Source organism: Caretta caretta, chromosome 14, assembly GCF_965140235.1.
Source record: "Caretta caretta isolate rCarCar2 chromosome 14, rCarCar1.hap1, whole genome shotgun sequence".
In the NCBI taxonomy this organism is placed as follows: Eukaryota; Metazoa; Chordata; order Testudines; family Cheloniidae; genus Caretta; species Caretta caretta.
In genome coordinates, this window is record NC_134219.1 from 5,651,453 (window position 1) to 5,662,396 (window position 10,944).

Sequence of the window (10,944 nt, forward strand, 5' to 3'; positions counted from 1 at the left end):
AAATTACCCATATTTGAATACTATTCCTTTCTACACATTCTATGACTAATAATAATCATTTTTTAAATTATCTCATTGATTTCAATAGGATTTAGACCCTGATCTCTTTCAGTGCCTCGTGGGATTTTCAAAAGTGCGTATCTGCATTTTTAAATACCTTTGAAAATCTGGCCCCAGGTGTTTAAGGGCTTGTTAGGGTCTAAAGGTCACAGTTGTGCTGCTGCAGTGCTTCAATATACACACTCTCTATGCCAACAGGAGTGATTCTTCTGTCAGTGCAGGAAAGCCACCTACAAGCTTAGGCAATGGGCAGGTCAACAGAAGAATTCTTCTGTCAACCTAATGGTGTCTACATGGGGATTTAGATCATCTTAACTATGCTTCTCAGGGGTGTGGATTTTTCACACCCCTGACAGATCCTTAAACCAACCTAATTTTCTAGTGTAGACCAGGCCTTGCTCCCCTTTGAAAGGGGGACCTAGGCTCCTAAGTCACTTGAGTGTGTTTCAAAATTATGCCCTCTGTCTTCAAATACAAATAGCATTATTTATTCATTTATTAAAATGAATAATTGCCATTGTTCTATCTAGCATGCATCACCTGGATTCACATGCACCACATTTGGAAATAAACCCCCCACGAGCAGGCTATAAATATTTCAGATGCAGGTAAAATTGAACTACTCTACTCCCTGAACTCTAGCCTTTGGCAACAATATAGGGAAATGTTTATTAGTAAATGATTTGCAAGAGAGAACAAAGCTTGTATAAAAGAGAGGAGAAAACTATTGTTGCTGGAAATTGAGTCCCAAAGCATGTTCTGTATCCTATTGCTTTTCACCCTTTGATCTATATTTACAAATAGACTTAAAATGGCAGATTAGCAAAAATAGGAATGGAAAAAAGAAAAGTTCCCAACCACCTGGCTCACGAGCTCAATATCAAGTTCTGGTAAAGCCTTGGGTGGGTTAAAGTAGCAAGGGATTAGAAGGAATGAAGGATATTAATCCAGCTTTCCCCATAGAGGACAGGTTACATCTTCTGTTCCCATCAGCTGCAGTATAATTTTATATTTTCTATGCAAGAGAAGTTTTTGGATGGGGAAGTGCACATACTAACCACCCAAAGACGGTGGTGGCTGGCTACTACTTAGAGCTAATGGGATAATTTTAGAAAGAAATCTTGGAATAGTGGATGGAAAAATGACAGTCTAAGAACAGGGGCTGTCTTTCAGAAATCTGGAAATACATTTGTTTTTTCAGATCACTGCTTAGGTCCATGAACTGTGAAAAATAAGACTTATTTGGGGAGAAGGGGGTAAAATATGTCAGTGATTTGTGAGACATCAGAAGTTAATGATCCATTTTATTTCCAAATTGTTCTTAAATTGTGGAACCAGGCATTCGAAATGTAGTCATAGTAAAATAACATCCCATTCTGGCAGATACTGAAATGCATACTTTACATATATAAAAACACTGAGACCCAAGCCCACCAATCTGATTTTCGTAAGTGTGACTGCTGCTTCCCATCTTGATGTGTCTCCTTAGCAAGGTGATGGTTATTTTGCGTCACGTTCTCTGCTCGTTTACACAGGTTTCCACACTTTCAAGAAACTCTGCGTGGGTCTTGTCCACTGAGTGTAATTGGCATGCCGCAAAAAAAGAGATATAGAGAGATGACCAATAGTAGGGCGACTTCCTAAATATTCTGTTACTGCATGTAACTTAAGATGAAAGTGTATTTTCATCTTTCATCTAAACATTAATATTTCAATATTTAGGTGTAATCTCTAAATATTAATGTTTTTTCTAAGGCAGAGGTTGCATTGATCATTTTCCCTTAGATTGTGATTACCTTGGAACAGGCATTCTTCTTGATTGTCTGAAAAGTACTTACCACATCATGTGAGCTGCTTCACTATAATAATAATAATTATATTTAATACTTTTCATTAGATTGGTTTCATTTCTTCATGAGATCATCATGTGGTTTCCACCATCATCCACACATACCAGAGAGTACATTGTTTTAAGAGTGGTACCAAATTCCATTAAATTACATGATTAAAATAGTATTACCACCAGTTGCTGTGGGTTAACTTCAACATTATCAGAGTTTGGTACAACTTTGAGAAGGATTCAACATTTTGCATGCTTTTCTGGATCTCTTGTGTCTGCCAGACTGGGTTGGAAGTCTCAAGAACAAAATAAAAAGCTTTTTCATGATATCTCTGTTTCTGTTCCTTTTTGAACTCTTCAAAAGAAGACTTTAGTGCACTATTCTGGCACTATCAATTCTGGTCCTAGGTAAACAATGGAAGTGGAAAAAACACATATATCCAAATATTTCACAACTTGAAGAAAGGTGTGTTTCTAAAAGTGAGAGAATGTTCAGGTGTGGCGGGGTGGTCTTAATTTTTACAAATGGGCATGCTTGCCTCGAAGGGTAATCCCTTCCCCACAAAAAAGGAAAATCTAACGAAAACCACTTGCCCCCCAGGGTGTTTTGAAGGGGTTTGAAGGGAAGACAGGAGGAACTTTGTATCTTTCAGGTAACAATCTCTTGCAAAACCTAGATTGCAAATTCCAAAATATTTTTTTAAAAAGTTTTGTGCATAGTTTAGCCACACAATTGACACATGCCCTGATATTTCCAGCCATGTACTGCAATCTGTTTTAGCAAGGAGCCATGTTGGGCAGAGGGAGAGAAGATGATGATGCAAAAGAAATGTTGTTGTTAGACTCTGATTAATCAGAGTCTTTCCTCTACACTGTAAGGGTGAATGTCTTGTGCACAGGGGAAATGCTCCCAAGCAATATTCTGTTTCTACCGTATATTGAACATTTCAACTTCCTTCCCCGTGAACATCTGCCCTTGTGCTTTCTGGTTCCTAGCATGTAGGTATCTAACAAAGCCATTTGATGACAATGTGTTTGGTACCTTTAGGAGATGCTTAGCCCCTAAAGCTGGGTGAAATAGTTTTAGACAAATAGTTTAGCAAAAAATGCAGTTTTGGTCAACCCAAAACTAGTGGCGAACTTCACACGAGTATTTTCAGCTATTCACAATAAGGAGGATATGATAGTGCTGGTGTTTACCACCTTCCTGAGCTTTATCCCGCTGGTTAGGGCATTCACCAGGGGTGTGGGAGACTCAGCTTTGAATTTCTACTCTGGCACAGACCCAGAATAGACTTTTTGAATTCCTAGAAAATACCAAAAACATTGTAGTTCTGATGCAAGATTTTTTTTTATTATTCCTGCTATGTTTTGGAGCTGCCACTGACCTGAAAAAATCAGTTATTCTCCCAGTTCTATTTAGCACCTAGCAGGATAAATTTTCACAGCTCCAAATGCTTGCTTTTTTTTTTTTTTTTACTAAGATTCTGACTTTTGAACTATGTGAATTTTCCACTTGAAACCAGCTGATTTGTGCTAATGCCACAAAAGTTTTGAGTTCCCCAAACTGGTTCAATCTATCAGAGTCCAATAAACTTAAACTATCACAGCTGGAGAAGATTAGGAGCTGCCTAAATATAATGAGATGTGTGTATAGACTTCAAATTGTCATGCATTTCTCTGATTAACAACACAGAATTCAATTATTTCAACTGGGGTAAATGAAATGGAAAGTTCCATTCCAGAACTCCTTGCAACGACTAAAAAACTGTCAAGTTTATTCAGTTGTGCATGCTTAACATATGTGCTCCAATTGCCATATGCTAAATGCCTGATAGCAGACACTTTCATTCAAGGACAGACTATAGCGAGTAGGAGGAATGGAAACAGTTGTGTCAGGTGTCTAGCTTAAAAACATTTTCTAGAGGGCATCAACCTTTTAACTAAGCAGCAATATATTGGCCTTGTAATAATAGACAGAAAGAGCAAGACAGACAATAAAGAACAGCTTGAAATAAGGCTTCCAGTGTAGATTTCCAGCATTTTTATTATGGATTATTTTTAATTATGATTTTTTTCCCTTCCAAAATGGTTTATGCCAGGGGTTAGGAATTATCCCTGTTCTATTAATTTAGATGGAATATATGGGTCAAAGGTGTTAACAACCCTGTCACTGCCCAACATTAAACAGTGTTAAACAAGGTCCAGGAGTTGGTATACAGGGACCTTAGGCTGCTTAGTATCATTACAATCATTTAACTTTTCATTAAAGGTCCAGAAAAGAAGAGGAAATCGTTAAAGCATTTGAAAGGGAAAGTATTAATTAAGGCCTTAATTTTAACAACATTTCTTGTTCCGTTTCTCCAGAGAGTGTTTTTGGGAGGCAGAACACCTGGTTTGACAGTTTTGTGGAGGGTAGTAAAGATGATGGTAACTGCATTTTGGGGGGAAAGAAAATTTGAGATGGGCTCCTGCTGTTGCTATAAAAACAGGTACTAGGGATTCAGCCATTAGCTGGTAGAGGTGGTGATGTCATTTGGATCCCTCCCTCTGGCCTATTCTGGTCAGGACATCTCTCAGGATCAGGATGATGAAGGCCAGGGTCACAGTGGGGCTGGCAGCCATGATAGGGAAGCTCACTCTAATAGTCCCCGTTCTTCTTTCTCTCTGTCGGTTCTTTCTTTAGGGACCGAAAAGGGAGCGATGGCTAAAATGGCCCATCCCCTCATTATTTTGTTCAACAACAACAATTTTGGTTCACTAATTTCCATCTCCATATCATCTGGTTTTAACAAGCATAATTTCAACAGTCCTGGGATTAAATCAAAGTGGCCTTTTTTTTAATTTAGACTAATCCAATTTCTCTGTCTGGTTTTCTTGCACCCATTCCCATCAACATCTGTTAGTCTAGGTTATTGGGACATTTTATGAACTTATATTCACTTTTTACAGCTAAACTCACAATTAGGGTAAATGTTGTAGGCCCAGTTGTCACAACATACTTGACCTGACTCATCCCTACTTTATTTCTCATCGGTTTTCTGTTAATTTCTGCTAACAGGTACTTTCCAGACTAGTGCTCATGTTCATCACTGCATGCACTCTTCAGGCCATTGCCTTTCTATGGATAAGAAGCAGAGAGTCTGCTTTTGGGCCTTGTTATCCTCATTATCCTCATTTCTGTTCCTAAATAGTGAGGCCAAAAAATGTCAGACTTATCTGCCTAATGTTACATGCGAAATCTGTTTCATGTACAGCATGCTCCACCAGAGCTAATGGAAATTTTCTGTGCTCCTCCCTCCAAGTGCCATGCAAGATGCTACATAATCCATTTCTAGTTACCAAAATAAGTGATCTGCTTTTCAGAGATGCTGCATGTTCACAGCTCCCACAGAACCCAGATAACTTCTGTAGATGTTTAAATTTGGAGTGAGAAGCATACATTTAGGTAACTATGTCTGAAAATTTTGGTACATGACTTTTCTCTCTCAGAAATATTATGAGTCAAAATTTCAATTATAACCTAAGATAAAGAAAAGGAGTACTTGTGGCACCTTAGAGACTAACAAATTTATTTGAGCATAAACTTTTTGTGATGCATCCGATGAAGTGAGCTGTAGCTCACAAAAGCTTATGCTCAAATAAATTTGTTAGTCTCTAAGGTGCCACAAGTACTCCTTTTCTCTTTGTGAATTCAGACTAACACGGCTGCTGCTCTGAAACCTAATGTAGGCATTTATTCAGCCTCCATTACCATAGCATCTGAACACCTCACAAAATTGAATGCATTTATCCTGACATCCACCCTATGAGATAGGGGGAAGTGTCTTCTATTTTATAGATGGGAAACTGAGGCACAGAGAGTAAGTGACTTGCTTTAGGTCACATAAAGTCTGTGGCACAGTTTGCAATAGAACCCGAATCTTCTGAGCCCCGCACTGGCTCCCTAACCACTGAATCATCCTTCATTTCACCAGCTGCTGTATAAGCCTCTGTCCTTTCTGTCTACAAGCCCAGTCTTTGTGAATGGGCTCCAATGGGTAATGTCATGCAAATGGACAGGCTGAAAACAGGAGTTTTGCCTCAGCCAGAACAGAGTAAAACTGAAATAAGAACTTGTGGCATTTTACCCACAAGTAGGAAGCCAAGGTCTCCACCCTGAGAAACTTGAAATGGACAACTTGACAAGACATGGGATAAATACTTATATAATGCTGTACGTGGTGTGACTTGTTACCCATTACTGAATTCTCGAAGCACCTCCCTTATCTTAGGCAGATAGAGTTGTGCCCATTCTACAAATGAAGAAACAGGCAGGGAGCGGCTGGGTAGCTTGCCCAAAGCTGGGAATCAAGTCCTTAGAACTTGGGTCTTTCCAGAGATCTGTTCACTGGTCAAGTGATACAGCAATATTAGACAACATTCCCAGGCAAATGAGGGTCCTCTCTTCTTTGCAGGGAGTCAGGGTAAGGAAAGAAGAAACTGCTCACTGACGAGGGGGAAAAAATAAATGCCAGGTTGGAGATAAGTGTTCAAAAATAAGCAAGGACAGCTGTGATGCTACACCCAATGGCAACCATGAAAAACAAAGCTGTAAAATAAATACGCACAAGGGGAAAGGTTAGGCGATTGCTGCTTTCTGCAAAAGTGTGACAGTAGCCCACGTAACACTGCTCTTGTCTCACAAAAGAAAAAGAGCTGGTTGCCACTCTACACCGCTGCTTCTTGTGAAATGTCAGCAGCCCTATGAATAGGTGACATGGCTTGGATAAAATAAGAACTGATCTGAATCTTCACCCACTGCGTCTCTAGCTGTTTGTCTATGGAACTCTGTCTTTCTGCCTGCACTTATAAGGCTTTAGCCACTGTACGGTGTAGGTGCGATATACAATGTTACAATAAGCACAATAGCCAGACTTCAGTGGTTGAATGTGCCTCTTGCTTCTGGTTGCAGCCGGAAGCGGAAGTTACAACACAGTTACAGGAAAGATTAGTCTGCATATTCCCAGGCTGCACAGACAATGGGAAGGCACTGTGAATTATGGAAGGAGGTACATATTCTGGTGGACCAGGGTAACAGAGAGAGTTCAGATAAATTAAGGTGAAGCATCAAAACTGACTAGACACTTCAATCCTTTGGAGACTAATCCCTGATTAGATTCTTAGTATATGGGCCATCTCCTCTTAAGCCTTGCTTGTTGCCTTTTCCTAGGAAGCATGCTTGAGATGTGAATGAAGACTAAGTGTAGCTTAGTCCTGTGCTACCAACCAAACTATAGGAGAACTTTTGCCCTCAGTGAGCCCAAGGTGCTCATCATTTCAGGCGAGTGTCGTTCACCACTTTATTTCTTTTCTCCAATGGAACAAGTGCTTCAATAATTGGTATGCTACTAGCTAAAATATTATGAAGTCGACGTCAATGGAAGTTTAGCCTAAAGAAGAATTGCAGAGTTGGGCCTTAATGACTTGTTCTGCAGTCTTCATCCAGCCTGTAAGCCGGTGGTGGGCAACCTGTGGCCCATCAGGGTAATCTGATTGTGGGCCGCGAGACATTTTGCTGACGTTGACCGTCCACAGACGTGGCGCCCCACAGCTCCCAGTGGCTGTGGTTTGCCGTTCCCGGCCAATGGGAGCTATGGGAAGCGGTGTAGGTCATCAGCCACCTTGACCTCAAATAAAGCTGAGTTCTGTGCAGAGAGATGCTATTGCTCAAAACAAAGAATAGAAAAGGAACTCTTGTCACTTAGAACGACAACTGTCTTATTGCAGCTGTTGAGACAAAAGTACCCTGTCCATCAGGGCAGATGTCATTATTCTGATTCCAAATACTATATGATAGTTGAGTTCTTTGGTTGTTAACTGACAGAACAGTATCTTATTCTAAGGCCCCAATTCAGTCAAACATCTAAGCATGTTCATAAATTCATCCCTGTTCAGTACAGCACATAAGTACATGCCTAACTTTAACTGCTTGCTTAAGTCACATTGAAACTTAAGAAGGCGGCTAAAGTTTGACACATGCATAAGTAGGTTGTCTTATTAAAAAGGATCAACTACTGAACCAAGGGCAATATTAATTTCATTAGACTTTTTAAAATAAATCTTTATGGCTATGAAAGTGGCAAGGGCTAATTTCAACTCCAGCTGAACTTTCCTATTGTCTGTACACTGGAATTAATTTTTAGAATAGGATAGGCAGAAGGCAAATCTGCAAATGATCCAAGCTTCTTTACTTTTTTACTGCTTCACACCTGGTGCTAAATCAAAGAAAATAACCATTTGTAAGAATAACCTATCAATGAGCCTCAGTTATCTGAATGGCTCCGCTGTCATCTGTAGAGGTTTCAAGAGCTTTTAGCACTTATCAAAAACCCCTGGATGTGCCCCCTCCCTAATGTATTACTATTCAAATGAAAATATCTTAACATCTGAAATTTTTATAGACCTGTATTGGGATCCTTTTTGTTTTGTGCACCACTTGCACCAGAATCTATTTTTTTATGAAGCTGTGGCCATAGTTTCATTTTGTCATACAATGTAAAATAAATCAGTTTTGCCTGGAGCCTTAATTAAGGGCAGGAACACAGTGTTTGTTCTTTTGTCCATTAAAAAAACGGTATGAGCTGACGAGTAATTTTGTTCACTGAATAAAAAATGGGGAAAATGCAGCATGACATTGTTAGTTTTATCATGGAAAATATTTCTCTTGCTAGTGGTGTTCCGTTAAATTGGCAGCTTCGTCGGGTGCTCCTTAACTGGACACCACATCAAAGTCAAATTAGAAGGCCGTGGTTTTATAGATTCGCAACCATGATAATCAACAATAACAACATTAATGAAGTCCCTGGGGTCACTTTGTGCAGCTATTACAAATTCTTGGTCTTGGGTGGTGCAGATGCTTCGTTCCTACTGCACATAATTGAGGAAAGATACTCAAAGCTGTCACTTAGTCATGGATCATTCTACTTGAGAAGGCATGAAAGCAGTCATGGTTCCCTGTAAATGAAAGTTAAAGGGGGCTGTGCACCTCCCAGAATATGCAAGGTCAGCTCCTGTGTCTCCAAAATGAGGATCTGTATTGATACCCAGGTGCAGCTGGGAGAAATGTTTCAACTGAAACTTTGGTTTTTCCCCAGCAAAAAATGCAGATTTGGCAAAAACAAAATATTTTGTGAACTCATGTCAGCTTAACCAAATTGTTTCAGTCAGAAGAGAAACCTGAAAAACCTAAATCAGGGATCGACAACCTTTGGCACGCGGACTGCAGGGAAATCTGCTGGCAGGCTGGGACGGTTTGTTTACCTGCAGGGTCCACAGGTTCGGCCGATCACAGCTCTCACTGGCCGCGGTTCTCCGTCCCTGGCCAATGGGGGCTGTGGGCAGCGGCACGGGCTGACGGATGTGCTGGCTGCCACTTCCCACAGCCCCCCTTGGCGTGGAACGACGAACCACGGCCAGTGAGAGTTGCAATCGGCCGAACCTGCGGATGCTGCAGGTAAACAAACCGTCCCATGCCAGCGGATTTCCCTACAGTCTGCATGCTAAAGGCTGCCGATCCCTGACATAAAGATATCGTTTTGACATTTTTGAAACCACACATTTCATTTTTTAATTCAAAACCCTTTTTTATTTTGTAACTTTCTTTAATTTTATTTAAAAAAAATAAAATAAAATTCTGAAGGTCAGAATGAAACACGTCATTTCATTCAACCCAAAACAGTTGTTTTCTTTTTTAGAATTGCCAGGGAACTGAAAAAAAAATTATTATTCACACAGCTCCATAACTAGGTGTAGCAACCTTCTTCCAAATGCTACCTCAGGCAAATGGGACTCACCTTGCCCTCACCATCCACAAAGATGTGGATTTCAGGAATGGGCTATCCCAGTGCAGGACACGGCCACTGGTGAACCTTCTTCCACTCACTGAAGACATCATTCCAGTGATCCTGTAATAGTCAATTACCAGTACATTTAAGGGCATGATATTCAGGGGTGCTGAGCATCCACAGCTCCCATGAACTTGAAATGTATCTGCAGATGGTCAGTGTGACAGGTTAATCTCCTGGACAAACCTTACTGAATTCAGTTTAAGTATTTTAAGAGTTCATTGCATTAAAAATTCAGATGTTTATGGACTTTTGAGGGAGTGTATGTCGTTCTATGAGGGAGGGGTGATCACTGCTCTTCAGGAACAGTTGGGGGTAGTTAGGCAAATTCACTCAGGTTGTACCATCCCAAGAGAGGTACCACCAACTGGAGAGGGGCTTGGATATACTGAGTCAAACTGGATTTTCCAGGGACCAGCAAAGGCTTCTTGGTTAAATAGCCTGAGTTAAAACTGAGTCGGGGCCTTCTTTCTGATCCAGCTACTGGGAAGAGCCCTTGGCCTAAGGTGGGCCTCAATTCTTAGGGAAGGTTTGGGAGGTCTTTGGGTCACTGAGGCCCCATATGATTAGGGGCCTTGTTCTGAGTGAAAGCTATGATGAACTTGTAATCACAAAAAAACACCCTGTGTGGGGTTTGAAGGACCAATCACCAACTGGACCCCTTGCTGGAGTGAGGGGGTGATCTCTGGCTATCTTATTAGGATGTGTGTAGATTCTTTTTATTATTTTAATATATTTTCTCTGTAACGGTTTTACCTCAAGAAGGAATGAGCTTGCTTGGAAAGAACCATGTGACAACTTCACTGTGTAATTACGCTGTGTACCGTCTTTGTGGAGAGAAGTGAAGCATCCTGGTTAAGCAGCTTGTCTTTTGCTGAAGAACCACACTGAAGGCAGAGAACTGTAAATACCCTGGTGAGAAGGGAGAGAGGTGGGTCTCGGTCAAGAGAAGTGAAAGCTGAGGAGTCTGGAGCCATGTGTGTGTGCCCGTTCTGAGACATAGAAGACAAATACAGTTGCAGTTGCCTTGAACTGTGACCGTCGACATCTCTAAAAATCAACCTGGGGGTGCAACAAACTGCCTGAGGCAGTAGTTATAATGAGCAACAGCAAGCAAATATATGAAAATCCCCAACCAGCTAGCTAATATGCTATCTG

At 40.7% G+C, this 10,944-nt stretch overlaps 1 long non-coding RNA gene across 1 annotated transcript; it reads right to left on the minus strand.

The window, feature by feature from the left end:
• Positions 1-1,376: 1,376 nt before the first annotated feature.
• Positions 1,377-10,685, minus strand: LOC125621753 (uncharacterized). Its single transcript, XR_007352578.2, has 3 exons — positions 10,543-10,685; positions 9,736-9,846; positions 1,377-1,635 (listed from the first exon to the last, which is right to left on the minus strand). It is a non-coding gene; the product is annotated as an uncharacterized LOC125621753 (long non-coding RNA).
• Positions 10,686-10,944: the final 259 nt, after the last annotated feature.